Genomic DNA, 20,927 nt, shown 5'->3' with positions numbered 1-20,927 from the left:
AAAGCCCAGGACCAAATGGCTTCAAAGGAGAATTCTATCAAACAAACATTTAGAGAAGAGCTAATGCCTATCCTTCTAAAAACTCTTTTAAAAAATTGCAGAGGAAGGAATACTTCCAAACTCATTCTGCAAGGCCACCATCACTCTGATACCAAAACCAGACAAAAACAACACACAAAAAGAAAACTACAGGCCAATATCACTGATGAACACAGATGCAAAAATCCTCAACAAAATTTTACCAAACAGAACTCAGCAACACATCAAAAAGCTCATACACCATGATCAAGTTGGGTTTATTCCAGGGATGCAAGGATTCTTCAATATATGCTAATCAATCAATGTGATACACCATATTAACAAATTGAAAGATAAAAACCATATGATAATCTCAACAGATGCAGAAAAAGCCTTTGAAAAAATTCAGCTCCCATTTATGATTAAAACTCTTCAAAAACTGGGCTCAGAAGGAACCTACCTGACACAGTAAAGGCTATATATGATAAGCCTACAGCAAACATTATTCCATTGAGTGAGAAACTGAAAGCATTCCCCCTAAAATCAGGAACAAGACAAGGGTGTCCACTTTCATCACTATTATTTAACATAATTTTGGAAATCCTAGCCACAGCAATCAGAGAAGAAAAAGAAATAAAAGGAATCTAAATCAGAAAAGAAGTAAAGCTCTCACTGTTTGCAGATGAAATGATACTGCACACAGAAAACCCTAAAGATAGTATCATAATAGAGCTAATTTAGCAAAGTTTCAGGATACAAAATCAATACACAGAAATTACTTGCATTTCTATATACTAACAATGAAAATTCAGAAAGAGAAATTATGGCATCAGTCCCATTCACCATTGCAACAAAAATAATTAAATATCTAGGAATAAACCTACCTAAGGAGACAAAAGAACTGTATGCAGAAAATTATAAGACACTAATGAAAGAAATCAAAGACAACATAAACAGTTTGAGAGATATTCCATGTTCCTGGGCAGGAAAAATCAATATTGTGAACATGACTATACTACCAAACACAATCTACCGATTCAATGTGATCCCTATCAAATTATCAATGGCATATTTCACAGAACTAGAACAAAAAATTTCACAATTCATATGGAAACCCAAAAGACCCCGAACAGCCAAAACAGTCTTGAAAAAGAAGAATGGAGCTGGAGGAATCAACCTTCCTGACTTCAGATTATACTACAATGCTACAGTCATCAAGACATTATGGTACTGGCACAAAAACAGAAATAGAGACCAATGGAACAAGACAGAAAGCCCAGAAATAAACTCATGCACCTATGGGTACCTTATTTTTGACAAAGGAGTCAAGAATATACAATGGGGCAAAGACAGCCTCTTCAATAAGTGGTGCCGGGAAAACTGGACAGCTACATGTAAAAGAATGAAATTAGAATACTTCCTAACACCAGACACAAATACAAACTCAAAATGGATTAAGGACCTAAATGTAAGACCAGATATTATAAAACTCTTAGGGGAAAACAGGCAGAACACTCGATGATATAAATCAAAGCAAGATCCTCTATGACCCACCTATCCTAATGAAAATAAAAACATAAGTAAATAAGGGGGACCTGATTAAACTTAAAAGCTTTTGCACAATAAAAGAAACTGTAAGCAAGGTGAAAAGACAACCCTCAGAATGGGAGAAAGTAATAGCAAATGAAACAACTGACAAAGGATTAACTTCCAAAATATACTAGCAGCTCATACAACTGATGGCCAGAAAAGCAAACAACCCAATCAAAAAATGGGAAAAAGACCTAAACAGACATTTCTCCAAAGAAGACATACAGATGGCTAACAAACACATCGCTCGTTATCAAAGAAATGCAAATCAAAACTACACTGAAATATCACCTCACACCAGTCAGAACGGCCATAATCAAGAAGTCTAGAAACAATAAATGCTGGAGAGGGTGTTGGAGAAAAGGGACCACTCTTGCACTGTTGATGGGAATGTAAATTAATACAGCCACTGTGGAAGATGGTATAGAGATTCCTTAAATAACTAGGAATAAAACCACCATACGACCCAGCAATCCCACTCCTAGGCATATACCCTGAGGAAACCAAAACAGAAAAAGACACTTTTATCCCAATGTTCACTGCAGCACTATTTACAATAGCTAGAACATGGAAGCAACCTAGATGTCTATTGACAGATGAATGAATAAAGAAGTTGTGGTACATATACACAACGGAATAGTACTCAGCCATAAAAAGGAATGCATTTGAGTTAGTTCTAATGAGGCGGATGAACCTAGAACCTATTATACAGAGTGAAGTAAGTCAGAAAGAGAAAGATAAATATTGTATTCTAATGCATATATATGGAATCTAGAAAAATGGTACTGAAGAATTTATTTCAGTCAGTCAGTTCACTCACTCAGTCATGTCTGACTCTTTGTGATCCCATGGACTGCATCATGCCAGGCCTCCCTGTCCATCACCAACTCCCAGAGTTTACCCAAACTCACGTCCATCGAGTCGGTGATGCCATCCAACCATCTCATCCTCTGTCATCCCCTTCTCCTCCCACCTTCAATCTTTCCCAGCATCAGGGTCTTTTCCAAGGAGTCAGTTCTTCGCATCAGGTGGCCAAAGTATTGGAGTTTCAGCTTCAGCATCAGTCCTTCCAATGAATATTCAGGACTGATTTCCTTTAGAATGGACTGGTTGGATCTCCTTGCAGTCCAAGGGACTCTCAAGAGTCTTCTCCAACACCAAAGCTCAAAAGCATCAATACTTCTGCGCTCAACTTTCTTTATAGTCCAGCTCTCACATTCAAACATGACTACTGGAAAAATCATAGCTTTCACTAGACAGACCTTTGTTGGCAAAGTAATGTCTCTGCTTTCTGATATGCTGTCTAGGTTGGTCATAACTTTTCTTCCAAGGAGCAAAATATTTATTTACAGGGCAACAATAGAGAAACAGACATAGAGAGCAGACTTATGGATATGGAGAGAGGGGAGGAGATAGTGAGACGAATGGAATGAGTAATATGGAAACTTCTATTACCATATGTAAAATAGACAGCCAAGCCAGAATTTGCTGTATGGCTCAGGAAACTCAAACAGGGGCTCTGTATCAACCTAGAGGGGTGGGATGGTGAGGTAGATGGGAAGGAGGTTTAAAAGGAAGGGGATATATGTATACCTATGGCTGATTCTTGTTGAGGTTTGACAGAAAACAAGAGAATTCGGTAAAGCAATTATCCTTCAATAAAAAATAAATTAAACAAAAAAAGAAGGCACTGAGCCACTGTTTACCTCTCAGTCCAGCTGTTTTTTGGGTCTCCCTTTTGAGTATAGCTGAGAATCCCAGCCTGGATCTTGTTTTGAACTGAGTTGTTAATTCAGGTAACAGGAAAAACAGTTGGGACCCTCATCTGGAGGTCGCACATTGTTGCCTTTATTATTTAAATCAGGATATCCTGTTCTAAGGATACATGAGGGGCTGGGTCTTATATACACACTGAAGAGTCTGGGGGAGGAAATTCCCCTAAAGGGTTTCTCTCAAGCCCCTTGAGTAATTGCAGACATTCATATCTCCCAAATCTGTTAAGATATTGGATTAGGGAATTTTGAACTGTTTTCTTTCTTTCCCAAGGATCAACTTTCTCGCCACTCTTGGTATAAATAGCATTCTGAAAAATAAAGGTAACAGCAAACAGACAAGCAAACAGAATCAGACAGTTCAGGAAACCAGAGCAACTGAAAAAACCTTTCTGCCCCTCTAAAGAATGTGTGTGGGGGGGAGGGGGGGTGTAGAGGGGCACGTGTGTCCTATTTAAATCATAAAAAGAGTTACACTATACATTATCCTGTAACATTTTTTCTCTCATGTCTGATCTTGTTTCTTTGCCTACCTCCACCCCTCCTTCTTTTTGCTTCTATCCTCACTCTTTTGTGAAAGAATAAATATGTGTCTATGGTAAGAAGGGAAGGCTCAAAAACATCGTGCATGACAAGGAAAAATATATAGTGGTTAAGCCAGATTGATTCTTAGCTTTACTACTAAGTCAAATTATAATACTTAACCTCTGTCTCCAAGCTTCTCTACCTGCAAAATAGTGGGGCAGATAACAATGGCATCTACTTCGTAGGGGTATGGACTTAAATGAGATTAAATGAGATCATAAATAAAGCAGTTAGAGCAATGCCTGGGATTTGGTAGGTGCTCAATATATTTTAGTTCTTAGTTACTAAGAGCTTCTCTTTCAGTGTTTGCATATTTTAAAAATAGAGCACCTTTTGCTACCATAACCCCTTCTCTGCTCTTCCTCCTCCTATAGGCTTCTTCTTCCCCCTTTCCTTCCTCTTCCTGTTGTTATAAATTCTCATACTCCTCTTCCCTTACATGCCTATTCTTTTCCCATTTCCTGTAGCTGCCACTGCAGACACAACAAGCCATGAAGAACCCTGTCCCCATTCAAAGGCACTGCCACACCTTGGAGCTGTCACCATTTCCGATACCCCAGGTCAGGCTCTCAATCAGATTGCTTCCTTGGCTGGAGACATGCCATCATGGTGGCACAATGCCTCAGGAATCCTGGAAATGACTCACCAAAAGGGGGTGGAGACTCACTCCTGAATATTTGTGAGTCTGGGGACACCATAGGGACTGGAGCATTATTAAACTTTTGCAACACTTTTAAATGTGTTTTTGAAGACTCCACTCTGTTCCCAAGCCTCGGAACAAAATCACGGGTACTAGGGAATAGAAAAGGAACATGGAGGACTGGCAAGGCACAAACAAAGTGCTCTAAACATATTGATTAAATTAAGAATGACAGGGGCTTCACTGGCAGCTCAGTGGTAAAGAATCCTCCTCCCAATGCAGAAGACACAGTTTTGATCTCTGATCTGGGAAGATCCCATATGCTGCAAAGCAACTAAGCCCGTGCACCACAACTACTGAGACTGTGTTCTAAAGCCCGGAAGCTGCAACTACTAAAGCCTGAGCATCCTAGAGCCCGGTCAGTTAAGTCCCTCAGTTGTGTCCAACTCTTTGCAACCCCATGAATTGCAGCACGGCAGGCCTCCCTGTCCAGCACCAACTCCCGGAGTTTACCCAAACTCATGTCCATTGAATCGGTGATGCCATCCAACCATCTCATCCTCTGTTGTCCCCTTCTCCTCCCACCCTCAATCTTTCCCAACATCAGGGACTTTTCAAATGAGTCAGTTCTTTGCATTAGATGGCCAAAGGACTGGAGTTTCAACTTCAGCATCAGTCCTTCCAATGAACACCCAGGACTGATGTCCTTTAGGATGGACTGGTTGTATCTCCTTGAAGTCCAAGGGACTCTCAAGAGTCTTCTCCAGCACCACAGTTCAAAAGCATCAATTCTTCGGTGCTCAGCTTTCTTCACAGTCCAACTCCCACATCCATACATGACCACTGGAAAAACTATAGCCTTGACTAGACGGACCTTTGTTGGCAAAGTAATGTCTCTGCTTTTGAATATGCTATCTAGGTTGGTCATAACTTTCCTTCCAAGGAGTAAGCGTCTTTTAATTTCAAGGCTACAATCACCATCTGCAGTGATTTTGGAGCCCCCCCAAAATAAAGTCAGCCACTATTTCCACTGTTTCCCCATCTATTTGCCATGAAGTACTGGGACCGGATGCTATGATCTTAGTTTTCTGAATGTTGAGCTTTAAGCCAACTTTTTCACTCTTTGGCTTTCATCAAGAGGTCTTTAGTTCTTCACTTTCTGCCATAAGGGTGGTGTCATCTGCATATCTGAGGTTATTGATATTTCTCCCGGCAATCTTGATTCCAGCTTGTGCTTCATCCAGCCAGTACTCCACAATAAAAGAAGCCACCTGTGCAGTGCAACTTGAGAGTAGCCCCCGCTTGTTGTAACTAGAGAAAAGCCTGTGCAGCAATGAAAACCCAGAGCAGCCAAAAAGAAATAAATTAATTAAATTAAAAAAACTGGATTTAGATTATTAAAAACAAACAAACAAAAAATGCTAACTGCAGGGACTTCCCTGGTGGTCCAGTGGTTAAGAATCCACCTGCCAATGCAAGAGACTTATGTTTAATCCCTGATTTAGGAAGATCCCACATGCTATGTAGCAACTGAATCCGGGGGCCACAACTACTGATCCTATATCCAACTACTGAAGCAGGTGCACCTTAGAGCCTGTGCTCTACCACAAGAGAAGCCACTGCAATGAGAAGCCTGAGTACTGCAACAGAGGGCAGCCCGGCTTGCCACACTTGAGAAAAGGCCAAACAGCAACAAAGAAACACCTCAGCCAAAAATAAACAGACATACATATATATACATATTCAAATGTCAACTGCCGCAAGTGCAATTAAGAAAGAGCTTGAGTTCTCTATTGCTGCCAACCAAACAACCCTGAAATTTTCGATATAAAACACCAACAGTCTCCTCCTCATCCTGCTCTTGCTTTTCCTTTCTCTCTCCCCCTATCCCTTGCCCCTCCTCCTCCTCATTATTATTATCATCTAAGGGTCCCAGCCTCTTGAGAAACCTATATACAGGTCAGGAAGCAACAGTTAGAACTGGACATGGAAAAACAGACTCGTTCCAAATAGGAAAAGGAGTACGTCAAGGCTGTATATTGTCACTCTGCTTATTTAACTTCTATGCAGAGTACATCATGAGAAACGCTGTGCTGGAAGAAGCACAAGCTGGAATCAAGATTGCCAGGAGAAATATCAATAACCTCAGATATGCAGATGACACCACCCTTATGGCAGAAAGTGAAGAGGAACTAAAGAGCCTCTTGATGAAAGTGAAAGAAGAGAGTGAAAAAGTTGGCTTAAAGCTCAACATTCAGAAAATGAAGATCATGGCATCTGGTCCCAGTACTTCATGGCAAATAGATGGGGAAACAGTGGAAACAGTGTCAGACTTTATTTTTTTGGGCTCCAAACTCACTGTAGATGGTGACTGCAGCCATGAAATTAAAAGACACTTTCTCCTTGGAAGGAAAGTTATGACCAACCTAGATAGCATATTGAAAAGCAGAGACATTACTTTGCCAACAAAGGTCCGTCTAGTCAAGGCTATGGTTTTTCCTGTGGTCATGTATGGATGTGAGAGTTGGACTGTGAAGAAAGCTGAGCGCCAAAGAATTGATGCTTTTGAACTGTGGTGTTGGAGAAGACTCTTGAGAGTCCCTTGGACTGCAAGGAAATCCAACCACAACATTCTAAAGGAGATCAGTCCTGGGATTTCTTTGGACGGAATGATGCTAAAGCTGAAACTCCAGTACTTTGGCCCTCTCATGCGAAGAGCTGACTCACTGGAAAAGACTCTGATGCTGGGGGGGGGGGCAGGAGGAGAAGGGGACGACAGAGGATGAGATGGCTGGATGGCATCACCGACTTGATGGACGTGAGTTTGAATGAACTTCAGGAGTTGGTGATGGACAGGGTGGCCTGGCGTGCTGCAATTCATGGGGTCGCAAAGAGTCGGACACGACTGAGCAACTGAACTGAACTGAATTGAACTGAAGTGTCCTAGGGGTGGGCTGGGCTCAACTGGAGGTTTCTGACTTGGGTTTTCTCATGCCATTTAAGTCAAATGGTAACTGGGGCTGCAGTCGCCTCAAAGATTTCTGTCATATGTCTGGTGACTGACGTAACTAATGCTGGCTGTCAACTGGGACATCAGCAGGCCAGAATACATACCAGAACACATTCGAACCCCAGAATCCAACCAGGGTCTCCTGCATTGCAGGTGGATTCTTTACCAGCTGAGCTACCAGGGAAGCCCCCATGAGAGTTATAGCCATCCATATGACAGAGAAGAGGGATCAGAATCCAGCTCCTGATGGGAAGAGTGCTTAGGAATTTGATTTGTAGACATGTTTTAAAACCACCACAGTCTTCAAGTTCTGAGTGCTATGGACTATTTGGAGTATGCCAGCTGGGGGTTCTGTGTTTTCGAAATTAAAGGAATATCAGACAGGGAACACATTCACTTCATTTTCACAGGAATGTATCTTTGATCCCATGTTCAAAGGGTCTTCAGCTCTCTAAGTCTCTATGTCTTAGATTATCAGCCTTCCTCTCAGGTCTGACACCTAGAGAATAGAGGGATGAGCCACACTCCACCTGTAGTCTGTGGCCTCCCTCCCAAGTTTCACAACAAACGTAATAGCCCTTACTATACTCATTCAATATTTACCATCCCTTCCTTCTAGGGCTCACTCAAGATGGAGGAATCCGGGATCTGCTAGGGCTAGAATAGTCTGCAAAGAACTGGACATATACAAGCCAACCAACATCTTGTGTTCTCTCTTCCTGAGGCCATAACCAGGAAAATTAGTAGTTAGAAACATGGAAAGAACAAACATAAGGAAATTGTCTATGCTAAATTACACACTTGCACACAACTTAGTGACTGAACACAGAGAATGTGCTGGCTAAGAGCACAAGCTTCCCAAAGACATAGTCCTAATCTTGGCTCTGCCACTTACTAGCTATGCAAAAAGCAAATCATCTATCTTCTCACCTCCCCATCTATAAAATGGAAATGATGATAATAATGGTATCTACCCCATAATGTCAAGGATTATACAGGATAGTACACACAGGGTTCGTAAACTTAAGCCTAAAAACACAGTTGTTAGAAGTAATATTTTAAAAATATTTATAGCTCTATTTGACAGCTGATTTGCACCTCCCTAACCCTCTCCCCACCTCCCCGTCCCCCTCACCCCCACCAAAACAGTCATTCTGGGCACTTTGCCTTGCCCATCCAATGGGGTTGTACCAAGAATCACACAAAGTGCTCAGGCCCCAGTGTATGGTATATGTTTAGGTATGTGTATGTGTTCTTTTGATCAATAACCACTGATCCGCACAGGTAACAGCTGAGGTGTCTGCTGTCTCTGTTTTTCAGCACTCTGAAGTACCTACACCATTCAGAAAGCAAAGAAATTTTCTGCTAAGATTTCCTACGGTCTGTATGCCAAGGTGCATTATACAACCATTTCTTTCTGAAGTCTCGCTGCCTCCCCGTGATGGTGCCAAAAAGTAAGATGCTTTTCTCCAGTTCTCTAGGACTTGCAGGCCTTCCTTTATCCACTACCTGGGGGAATGCTGTTCAAGCCCCAAAGATAATACCTGCTTTTCTCGCTGCTTCTCAAGACACCCTTGCTCAGTGGTTCTCAACATGTGTTTCACAGACCCCGAAGGGTCCCTGAGACCTTTCAGTGGTGTTGGAGAAGGCAAAAATATTTTCAAATTACAGTAAAATGTTATCTGTCCTTTTTACCAGGTTGGCATTTGAACCAATGATACAAAATAGTGATGGGTAAAAAATGGTGGTATCGTGGCACTAATTAAGATGATGGTCCTGAAGGGGTCCAGAATTCGCTACTGTGGCATAAAAATTATTTTGAGCAGAAGGCATTGGAGTTCCTGAAGTCCCTTATCTGCTTAAAAGTAGAGGCTCCCAAAAGAACTCAACTGTCATAAATCCCGTGCTCTGGAGCAACTACTATCCCTGGAAATGAGAAGTCTCCAAACCACTCCCCTCCCCACCACCAAAAAAAACAGACTTTCTCCTAAGGGGCCATTCGTCTTTCCAAAAGATCATTTGTTTTCCCTTCAGTACCCTTTCTCCCCAGACCCTTATTTTTTATTTTTAACTTTTTATTTTGTATTGGGGTATAGCAGATTAACAATGTTTTGATAGTTTCAGGTTAACAGTGAAAGGAGTCAGCCCTACATACACATGTATCCATTCTCCCCCAAATTCCCTTCCTATCCAGGCTGCCACATAACATTGAGCAGAGCTCCATGTGCTGTACAACACATCCTTGTTGGTTATTCATTTTAAATATAGCAGTGTATACATGTCCACCCCATATATCCCTTTCACCCATCCTTCCCCCAGGCATTCATAAGTTTGTTCTCTAAATCCCCAGATCCTTATTAAGAAGTCAACTGTTTTCCTTTAAGTGCCCTTCTCTCTCTTTCCCACAATAAGGGGGCATAAAAGCCCCAAATTTTAATTTCATCCAAATTCCACCTTCTTGAGTTACATTTTTCTGTGAACTCCAGTGTATCCTTATTTGAATAAAAATCTGTCTTGTCTTTTGCTAACCTGTTTCCCAGTTTAATGTGAAGATACTCTAGCACAGAATCTAAAAGGGTACAGGAAAAGTTTTTCCTCCCCAACAGTACCAAACTACAGTAACAGTTGTATTCTCTCTACCACAGTAAAGAACCTGCAGTAAAGAACAAAACAGTTTCACTTAAGAATGTCCTTGATGAAACAGTAAAAAGTATTACTTTCATTAAATGTTGACTCTTGCGTACACATCTTTTTAATACTCTGTGTGATGAAATGGGAAATACAGGGTATGTCCTGCTACAGAGCACTTCTGTTACAAAGCACTCAAGCAACTGAGTTGTGAGCTAAACTAGCTTTTTTTTTTTTTCCATTATAATTAAAAGAATGACTTACAGACAGCTGTCTTACTTTTACCTGGGCTTTAGGCCGGTATTTTCTACCAAAGAAAGTTAGCCTGCTAGTTAAATATAAAGAAATAAATAAGTGACAACATTTGTTGCCAATGATAAAATACAGAATTTTGGGAAAACCTGTACAGCCTGATGTGTTAAGGACTTTTATGATGAGATCAATGCTGATGACAAATGTATATATAATATCACCATTTTGATATTACATGCTGAAAGATGTTAGCATTTGGAAGATTTGCATGATTCATTCACTCAATGAGCCAATATTTTTCTGAATGTCCACAGAGGATGTTACAAATTCATGAAGGGTAGAGAATCCATTCTCAGTGCAACACACACAGATGCATGGATTTTAATGTAACGGTAGACAAAAAGTTAATTTATTTGGTTTCAGATTCTACACTGTAACTAAACTATAAAGAAATTACCACTTGTTGAGTTTTAGTATGCTGCTAAATTGCTTCAGTTGTGTCCGACTCTGTGCGACTCCATAGACGGCAGCCCACCAGGCTCCACCATCCCTGGGATTCTCCAGGCAAGAACACTGGAGTGGGTTGCCATTTCCTTCTCCAGTGCATGAAAGTGAAAAGTGAAAGTGAAGTCGCTCAGTTGTGTCCAACTCCTAGCGACCCCATGGACTGCAGCCTACCAGGCTCCTCCATCCATGGGATTTTCCAGGCAAGAGTACTGGAGTGGGTATAGTACCTGTTAAAAAACAAAATTCAGCTGAGTGAATGTGAAGATCTAATTGGTTTTACTCAACAATTCATGAACTGGACAACATCCTGTCTAGAAAGCAGGAGACCAAAGGCAGGGTTTTGAAAGGCAGAAGCGGGGTGGGGGCAAAGCTGCTATTAACAAAAGAAAAGAAAGGATTGTTTCAGGCCAGGTTAAGTTCTTTCAGGGTAAGGATAAGGATCTATCATGCAGATTACCTTTTCTTTCTTTCTCAGGGGAAGAAGGATATATGGACAAGGCCCATGCAACAGATTATCTCATTGGTGCTGACCAACCAGAGAATCCCAAACTGGCAGATTAAGCATACTTTCCTGGGTAAAATAAAAACTGCAATGATATTCTGTATTTAATCTACGTTTGGTATCAGGAGCTTCAGCATAAGTGACACCATTTGGGGATCGTGATTTTAACAAAGTCATTCAGTCATGTCCGACTCTTTGTGACCCCATGGACTGTAAACCGCCAGGCTCCTATGTCCATGGGATTTCCCAGGCAAGAATAGTGGAGTGGGTTGTCATTTTCTTCTCTAGGGGATATTCTCAACCCAGGAATCGAATCTGGGTCTCCAGTATTGCAACTGGATTCTTTGCCATCTGAACCACTAGGGAAGCCCAGTTTTCTCTTTAACATACCCAAAAAGAATGTCCACAAATTATCTGAAACTAACATGTAAAAAAAAAGACACTTTTTAGTTTTAAATAATATTTAAAAATATAAAGAGGTCTTAAGATCAAAATCTGACAGAATGTGGTCTACTGGAGAAGGGAATGGCAAACCACTTCGGTATTCTTGCCTTGAGAACCCCATGAATAGCATGAAAAGGCAAAATGATAGGATACTGAAAGAGGAACTCCCTAGGTGAGTAGGTGCCCAATATGCTACTGGAGATCAGTGGAGAAATAACTCCAGAAAGAATGAAGGGATGGAGCCAAAGCAAAAAGAATACCCAGCTGTGGATGTGACTGGTGATAGAAGCAAGGTCCGATGCTGTAAAGAGCAATATTGCATAGGAACCTGGAATGCCAGGTCCATGAATCAAGGCAAATTGGAAGTGGTCAAACAAGAGATGGCAAGAGTGAATGTCGACATTCTAGGAATCAGCAAACTCAAATGGATTGGAATGGGTGAATTTAACTCAGATGACCATTATATCTACTACTGCGGACAGGAATCCCTCAGAAGAAATGGAGTAGCCATCATGGTCAACAAAAGAATCCAAAATGCAGTACTTGGATGCAGTCTCAAAAAAGACAGAATGATCTCTTCGTTTCCAAGGCAAACCATTCAATATCACAGTAATCCAAGTCTATGCCCCAACCGTAACGCTGAAGAAGCTGAAGCTGAACGGTTCTATGAAGACCTACAAGACCTTTTAGAACTAACACCCAAAAGAGATGTCCTTTTCATTATAGGGGACTGGAATGCAAAAGTAGGAAGTGAAGAAACACCTGGAGTAACAGGCAAATTTGGCCTTGGAATACGGAATGAAGCAGGGCAAAGACTAATAGAGTTTTGCCAAGAAAATGCACTGGTCATAGCAAACACCCTCTTCCAACAACACAAGAGGACTCTACACATGGACATCATCAGATGGTCAACACCGAAATCAGATTGATTATGTTCTTTGCAGCCAAAGATGGAGAAGCTCTATACAGTCAACAAAAACAAGACCAGGAGCTGACTGTGACTCAGATCATGAACTCCTTATTGCCAAATTCAGACTTAAATTGAAGAAAGTAGGGAAAACCACTAGACCATTCAGGTATGACCTAAATCAAATCCCTTATGATTATACAGTGGAAGTGAGAAACAGATTTAAGGGCCTAGATCTGATAGATAGAGTGCCTGATGAACTACGGACTGAGGTTCGTGACATTGTACAGGAGACAGGGATCAAGACCATCCCCATGGAAAAGAAATGCAAAAAAGCAAAATGGCTGTCTGGGGAGGCCTTACAAATAGCTGTGAAAAGAAGAGAAGTGAAAAGCAAAGGAGAAAAGGAAAGATATAAGCATCTGAATGCAGAGTTCCAAAGAATAGCAAGAAGAGATAAGAAAGCCTTCCTCAGCGATCAATGCAAAGAAATAGAGGAAAACAACAGAATGGGAAACACTAGAGATCTCTTCAAGAAAACTAGAGATACCAAGGGAACATTTCATGCAAAGATGGGCTCGATAAAGGACAGAAATGGTATGGACCTAACAGAAGCAGAATATTAAGAAGAGGTGGCAAGAATACACAGAAGAACTATACAAAAAAGATCTTCACGACCCAGATAATCACGATGGTGTGATCACTGACCTAGAGCCAGACATCCTGGAATGTGAAGTCAAGTGGGCCTTAGAAAGCATCACTACGAACAAAGCTAGTGGAGGTGATGGAATTCCAGTTGAGCAATTTCAAAACCTGAAAGATGATGCTGTGAAAGTGCTGCACTCAAAATGCCAGCAAATTTGGAAAACTCAGCAGTGGCCACAAGACTAGAAAAGGGCAGTTTTCATTCCAATCCCAAAGAAAGGCAATGCCAAAGAATGCTCAACTACTGCACAATTGCACTCATCTCACACGCTAGTAAAGTAATGCTCAAAATTCTCCAAGCCAGGCTTCAGCAATACGTGAACTGTGAACTTCCAGATGTTCAAGCTGGTTTTAGAAAAGGCAGAGGAACCAGAGACCAAATTGCCAACATCCGCTGGATCACGGAAAAAGCAAGAGAGTTCCATAAAAATATCTATTTCTGCTTTATTGACTATGCCAAAGCCTTTGACTGTGTGGATCACAATAAACTGTGGGAAATTCTGAAAGAGATGGGAATACCAGACCACCTGACCTGCCTCTTGAGAAATCTGTATGCAGGTCAGGAAGCAACAGTTAGAACTGGACATGGAACAAGAGACTGGTTGAAAATAGGAAAAGGAGTACGTCAAGGCTGTATATTGTCACCCTGCTTATTTAACTTCTATGCAGAGTATATCATGAGAAACGCTGGGCTGGAAGAAGCACAAGCTGGAATCAAGATTGCCGGGAGAAATATCAATAACCTCAGATATGCAGATGACACCACCCTTATGGCAGAAAGTGAAGAGGAACTCAAAAGCCTCTTGATGAAAGTGAAAGTGGAGAGTGAAAAAGTTGGCTTAAAGCTCAACATTCAGAAAACGAAGATCTTGGCATCTGGTCCCATCATTTCATGGCAAATAGATGGGGAAACAGTGGAGAGAGTGTCAGACCTAATTTTTTTGGGCTCCAAAATCACTGCAGATGGTTACTGCAGCCATGAAATTAAAAGACGCTTACCCCTTGGAAGAAAGGTTATGACCAACCTAGATAGCATATTGAAAAGCAGAGACATTACTTTGCCAACAAGGGTCTGTCTAGTCAAGGCTATGGTTTTTCCAGTGGTCATGTATGGATGTGAGAGTTGGACTGTGAAGAAGGCTGAGCACCCAAGAATTGATGCTTCTGAACTGTGGTGTTGGAGAAGACTCTTGAGAGTCCCTTGGACTGCAAGGAGATCCAACCAGTCCATCCTGAAGGAGATCAGTCCTGGGATTTCTTTGGAAGGAATGATGCTAAAGCTGAAAGTCCAGTACTTTGGCCACCTCATGCGAAGAGTTGACTCATTGGAAAAGACTCTGATGCTGGGAGGGATTGGGGGCAGGAGGACAAAGGGATGACAGAGGATGAGATGGCTGGATGGTATCACTGACTCGATGGGCAGGAGTCTGAGTGAACTCCAGGAGTTGGTGATGGACAGGGAGGCCTGGGGTGCTGCAATTCATGGTGTCGCAAAGAGTCAGACAGGACTTAGTGACTGAACTGGACTGAGACTTCATTCTCTCATTTTAAAATTTCACTACTAGAAGACTAAAGAGCTGGGTTTTTTTCACTCTCATTCAGCAAAATACATCACAATGGGTTCCCACAGAAAGGACTGGTATGTGACCAGCAAACCCCACATCTCAGTGCTAAATAAATATAAACACACTAGAGAATATAGGAATATTTACTAAATCACTTTTCTTTAATTGTTGCCCCTGCTAGGGTAGAACTTCTCAATTTTAGGGTGGTGAAAAGTCATCTAGGGTGCTTAATAAACTATAGATTCCTGGACTCCATATTTAGAGGTTATGATTTGGTAGGTATCAAGTAGAATCCAGGAACCTCTCAATTTACTAAATATCTTAACTGATTCTGATTCAGGTGATCAGAAATACTATCCTGGGATTTTTACTACTGACTTGAAAGCTAAATATTCTTATTGGTTCTATTCTTGGCCAATTATTTTCAAAATTTTTTAGTTTCTCCATTTTTCAAAACTGAGGTGATCAGGCTGATCAACCTGATTCCTTGGGATAGGTAAAGTTGAACATAATTATGCTGACATTTATTCCACAAGACAGAGACCAATATGTTGAACAAAAGAATTCCCTGCTTTAAATGAATCAGTGATTAAAATAACAAAATACAAATAATAAGCTAAAATCAAAACAACTGGGAATGGAGAAAGGAACGGGAGGAGGGTGTGTAACCTTTATGCAGGTAAACCAGAATCATCTCTCTCTATTGGGTAGTTAGAATAGGAAAAAGGAGTCCAGAATGGCGGTGGCTAAAAGACAAGGAAGGGAAAAGCCCACGAATATAAAACAAAGGAAGGTCCAAGGACTGGAGTGAGGACCTCAGAGAAAACAAACAGCACTCCTGCTAGCCCAATTTACATAGGGCAGGCTCAGGGGGAGGAGAAAAAAACATATAAAAAGAGGGGCCAAAATTGGGCCAGGGGGCTTCCCTTCTCAAGTCGTTTGGGTCAGCATGGCTTCACGCCTCGAGGAAGTCTTTTCCTTTACTTTCTAAATAAAACTGAGCTGTAACACGGACCTATAACACTGGTCCATCAGACGGCTGTAACGCTGGTCTGTTGCTTCAAACTTTTGGTGCAACTAGACAGAACTGAGCAAATTACAAACTCCCCCAACACTGTGATAAAGGTTCTCAATCCTAATCCATAATATCCTCATCCTGCAGAGAGCTGTCACAGAGCACACTTACTTATGAGGCAAATTTTTCTTTCATCTGTTAGCCTGCCCTGCCTACCGGGGTGTGTCAAGCCTGATAATTTCTGAAGGAGAAATATAAGCCACCAACATCAGAAACTAGTCCTGATAAACATGTAACTTCCATTTATATCAATCATTAAATTCTCCTACAAAGAACCTAGCCTAAGGAAAAATCTAAAATATAATAAATATATATATATACACACACATATTATAAACAAAACATTTGGGCTAGTGGTTATGTCTACAGGGAAAAAGAGAAGATGATGCAACTGAAGAGAAGAATACAGACAGGCTTCTAAGTTACAGGCAATGTTTTATTTCTTAAGTTGTAAGTGGATACTCAGCTATTCATTTTATTATTAACCTTTACCTGTTCGTATATGCTTTATATAAACTTTTATATAAACCACCTGAAATTTTTAAAATTATACTAAAAAGCTGTATTTTAAATTGTAGTCATTTCAGAATTATTCATAATAACAAGCAGTCTATTTGTTGGAATGTTTAAAGTGAACATTGGTTCAGCCATACACTAAACGGAAAGTCATTCAGTTATTTTAAATATGGTTCTGTAGCACTATGAGCAAAAGAAAGCTTATGATAAGTTACCAAAAATTATGTGACAAAATCTTTTAACTCTTAAGTTTTAATAACATAGTTGTTAAAACCAAGTGAAACAGTTCAAAGAATAGGAATGTATGCTACTATGATATCATGATTATTTTCAGCAAAAAAATAATAAGCATTCCCCCCTTGCTTTTTCTAATTATCTTTAGTGTCATTATGTTGTTTTTAATAATTAAACAACATTACAACAACAACAAAAATTCCCCCCATTTTTTGGTTCCACTATAAATCAACATGACCAGAAATTGCACTGGCTTCTAAGATATTATACAGGTGAAAGTTTTCATGAAAAAGCAATAAAAAGTCAGAAAATAACATCTTTCCCTTAGATGCTTCTCAGCAGCCTCTCAGACTCTGCACCTCAAAGGCAAATGCCTCGTGCTAAGATTCAATTGTTTGCCAGGAGCTGAGTTTCCCCTCCTTTTGGTTCCTATCATTGGCCAGCTTGCCTTTCCATCACCAACGACCTCCAATATCTTGGTCACACACACCTCAGGGCAAGAAGCTGACTAATCCTAATGCTGGGGCGGCAACCTTTCACATAGTGCCCATTGCTACTCATTGCACAATATATTTGACCAGGAATGATAAATGCCATGGTTTACATTTGACTCCAGTTACCCTGTCAGTGCCAGCAGCTTAAGTGGGTAAATATCACCCACTACCTTTAGAAAGTTGCTGACATTATGTTTCAGGCTCCCTAATGTTGTGTAACATGAGAGTAGGGAGCAGGGAAGAATCTATGAGGAAGAATTGGAAGCAGATGAGGATATTAATCAACTTGGGCCTTATTTATGAAAGAAAAGAAAAGCTGAACACATAATGAGTTGTAGCTACAAATAAACTTATTTTCAAGATTTAGAATTTAAGAACTTGAACGGGTAAATAAATTAACCCTCTTAACATGTTTCTATTAGTCCACGATAAGAAGTAAATCTCTCTAGGAGGCAGGAACATTTTTTCAGTTGACCAAAATAAGCCAAATAGGGAAAAGCAATTGTCCTGTCTAAAATTCTGTCATAATTTTATCACTTTTACAATATAGAATGTGTTTGACTGAAGAAACCATTATAAAAAGAAGGTTCTGTGGTTTGTTTCTTTAGACTGCAAATTGCCTCTTAAAAAAACCCTATAGCCATTCCCAGGCTTTCCAAGCGTCTCAAGTGGGTAAAAAACATGCCTACAATGCAGAAGACACCGGAGATACGGGTTCAATATGGGTTAATTCCTGGGTTGGGAAGATCCCCTGGAGGAGGGCATGGCAACCCACTCCAGTATTCTTCCCTGGAAAAATCCCATGGACAGAGGAGCCTGGCAGGCTATAGTCCATAGTTCACAGTCAGATACAGCTGAAGTGACTGAGCACACAGCACACACAGCCATTCTCAGGTGAGGGGGGAAGACGGGAAAAAAACCCAAGTGAGAGGAGAATAAGGGTTTCAATTGTGATTTGTTCTAAAAATAAATATTATCCTCCCTAGATCGTTAGGTCTGTGGGAATATGCAGCACATACAGTTCGGTCCATTTACTGAGGCTAGATTAGTTATTTTTAGTCTTCCACCTCCCAGTGTACATAGTGTGGCAGTAACACTAATATAAAAGCCACCTGCAAATTTTGTTTGCTAACAAGATTCCAGACCACTAAAGAAAGGACATGGGGTTCTTTAGCTAAAGAAAACAAGGAATAGCAAAATACATTTCTTTTTCATTGGTTACAAGGAGTGTGCTTTGAAATTGGGTAATAGAGAAAGGCAAAGGCTAGCTTCCCTTTGATAAGGTAGAATCATATGGAAAGTTACTCAATGGTTAGCAAGATTACATTCTAATCAATCTGGCTACATCCCCTCAAGACTGAGGATAAAGGAAGCTCCTTAGAATAAGTATCTTTGTATAATAGGTCTGAATCATACTAAGACACACTAACAAGATTATCTACTTTGACTTGCTCTTTCATTAATATTCAGAAATTACCATGGTTGGAACCTCATCACCTGACAAAACCTGAGCGTGGAAGGTGTTTCAAACTTGGACTTGTTTCCAAAAGGAGCGAAAGGCAAAACTCACGTTCTGCTTGATGAATCGCCAATAACTACCTTATTGTTCTAGGTGTGATTGGTGCTCCTGCTAAAATTCAATCCTTAAATATCTGTGATGAAGAATTTCACTTGTGGCCCCTAGATATACAGGAATTATTTTAAATCTCATTTTACCACAGTTATTATTTTTCAGTGGGGGCAAAGAAAATGGCCAGAATAGATTTTATGGGTTATACTCCAAACGGTGGTGATGCTAGCCCTGGCTTGTTATGTCCAAGGGGAATATGACTATTTTCTTCCCTAAAAACAAAATAAACTGATAGGAAGAACAGACCTCAGGAAACAGAAGACTAAGAAAACATATTCAATCTACTCTCAAGACTTGGGCTTCCCAGGTGGTGCTAGTGGTAAAGAACCCACCTGCCAAAGCAGGCGACATAAGAGGCGTGAGTTTGATCCCTGGGTCGGGAAGATTCCCTGAAGGAGGGCATGGCAACCCACTCTAGTATTCATGCCTAGAGAATCCCATGGACAAGGAGTCTGGTGGGATGCAGTCCACAGGGGTGCAAAGAGTCAGACAGTACTGAAGTGACTTAGCACGCACTGAAGACTCAGATATAATCCATCCCCCTACCCTCATTCACCCGTCAAATTCACTTCAAATAGCTCAGAGTTAGGGTTATCCTGGGTTATGGCTGGATTTCTGAAATGAAATTAGCTGAGGAATAGGTATTCACTATATTGGGGAGTATTCATTATTTGTATTTTCTTCAGAGAAATATACCTAAGAAGCAATTTGCAAATTGAAGGATTTTATGTTTTTTTACAATGCATATTACAAACAGCAATTGATCATCTGAAGCAGTTTTCATAATTTATTTATTCTCAGTCATTTTCTCCCTCCTGTTGGAATTCTAGCCTATAATGTTATTATAAAGGTTGTGAACTCCTTTCTGTTCATTAGGTGCTAGACTAGAATTACAAGAGAACTTCTGTCATCTGTGGTAGGACCTATAGTAGGGAGAATGGTACATTTAAAGTCAGTAGTCAAATATGGCCAAATGCTATTCTCTCTGCTTTCAAGTTAAGGGAATCGAAGCCTGGATAAAGAATAAATGGTTTAATCCAGGTTACAAAATCAATCAATGGACTAAAAACCATTAGCAGATGCTAAGACTCTTGATTCAAAACTCAGTATTTCCACTAAACCACATTACTTTAGATAATTACAGTGTAAAAAACTATTGAAATGGGAAAATATCTGAGGGAAGTAGCATATGTAAACTGAATATTTTGAAAAGAACTTAATAAGAGTCTAAAATAAGCCAAGACATGATGTACAAAGCACTAGTAAAGGTAAATACACAGGTAAACATAAAAGATAGTATAAACGTATTTTTGTTTGTAATTCATTCTTGTATCTGATTTAAGAGACAACTGCATAAAGTACTGATTATACAGTGAGTTGATGGGTATATGATGTATAAAGATGTAACTGTATGTCAATAATAGCACATTGGAGAAGGGAGGAAATAGCTATATGCAATAAAATTTTTGTATACTATTGAAATTCAGTTGCTATTAATCCAAGCTTGATTATTTTTATATTAAGATGTTAACTCTAATCCCTAGCATAACCACTAAGAAAACAACTCAAAAACATACAGAAAAAGATACAACAAAGGAACTGAAATGATACACCAGAAAACAACTATTTAACAAAAGAGAAAGGAGTAATGGAGAAATATACATAAAACACACAGAAAACAAGTAACAAAATGGCCAATGTAAAAACTATGCTGTCAATAATTTCCTTAATTGTAAATAGACTAAACAATCAAGAAGCATACATTTGCAGAACGGATTAAAAAAATTTCAACTATATGCTGTCTGAAAAAAGACAAGCTAGATTCAGATACAAATATATTGCCACAAAAAGAA

At 40.1% G+C, this 20,927-nt stretch overlaps 1 long non-coding RNA gene across 2 annotated transcripts in view; it reads right to left on the bottom strand.

Moving 5' to 3' along the window:
* The window catches only part of LOC113879925, a 58,326-nt gene that overhangs the window by 26,909 nt on the left and 10,490 nt on the right, over positions 1-20,927 (bottom strand). Inside the window, exon 3 of one of the 2 annotated variants that reach the window (XR_003507522.1) lies at positions 11,187-11,229. The exons of the other annotated variant lie outside the window; for it this stretch is intronic. This is a non-coding gene — a long non-coding RNA (uncharacterized LOC113879925). Of the gene's footprint in view, positions 1-11,186; positions 11,230-20,927 lie in introns of those variants that run through there. 2 annotated transcript variants of the gene reach the window in all.

The sequence above is a fragment of the Bos indicus x Bos taurus genome, chromosome 21, assembly GCF_003369695.1.
Source record: "Bos indicus x Bos taurus breed Angus x Brahman F1 hybrid chromosome 21, Bos_hybrid_MaternalHap_v2.0, whole genome shotgun sequence".
NCBI lineage: Eukaryota > Metazoa > Chordata > Mammalia > Artiodactyla > Bovidae > Bos > Bos indicus x Bos taurus.
Note: the sequence above shows the minus strand (reverse complement) of the source record. Positions and strands in the feature narration are given on the sequence as shown.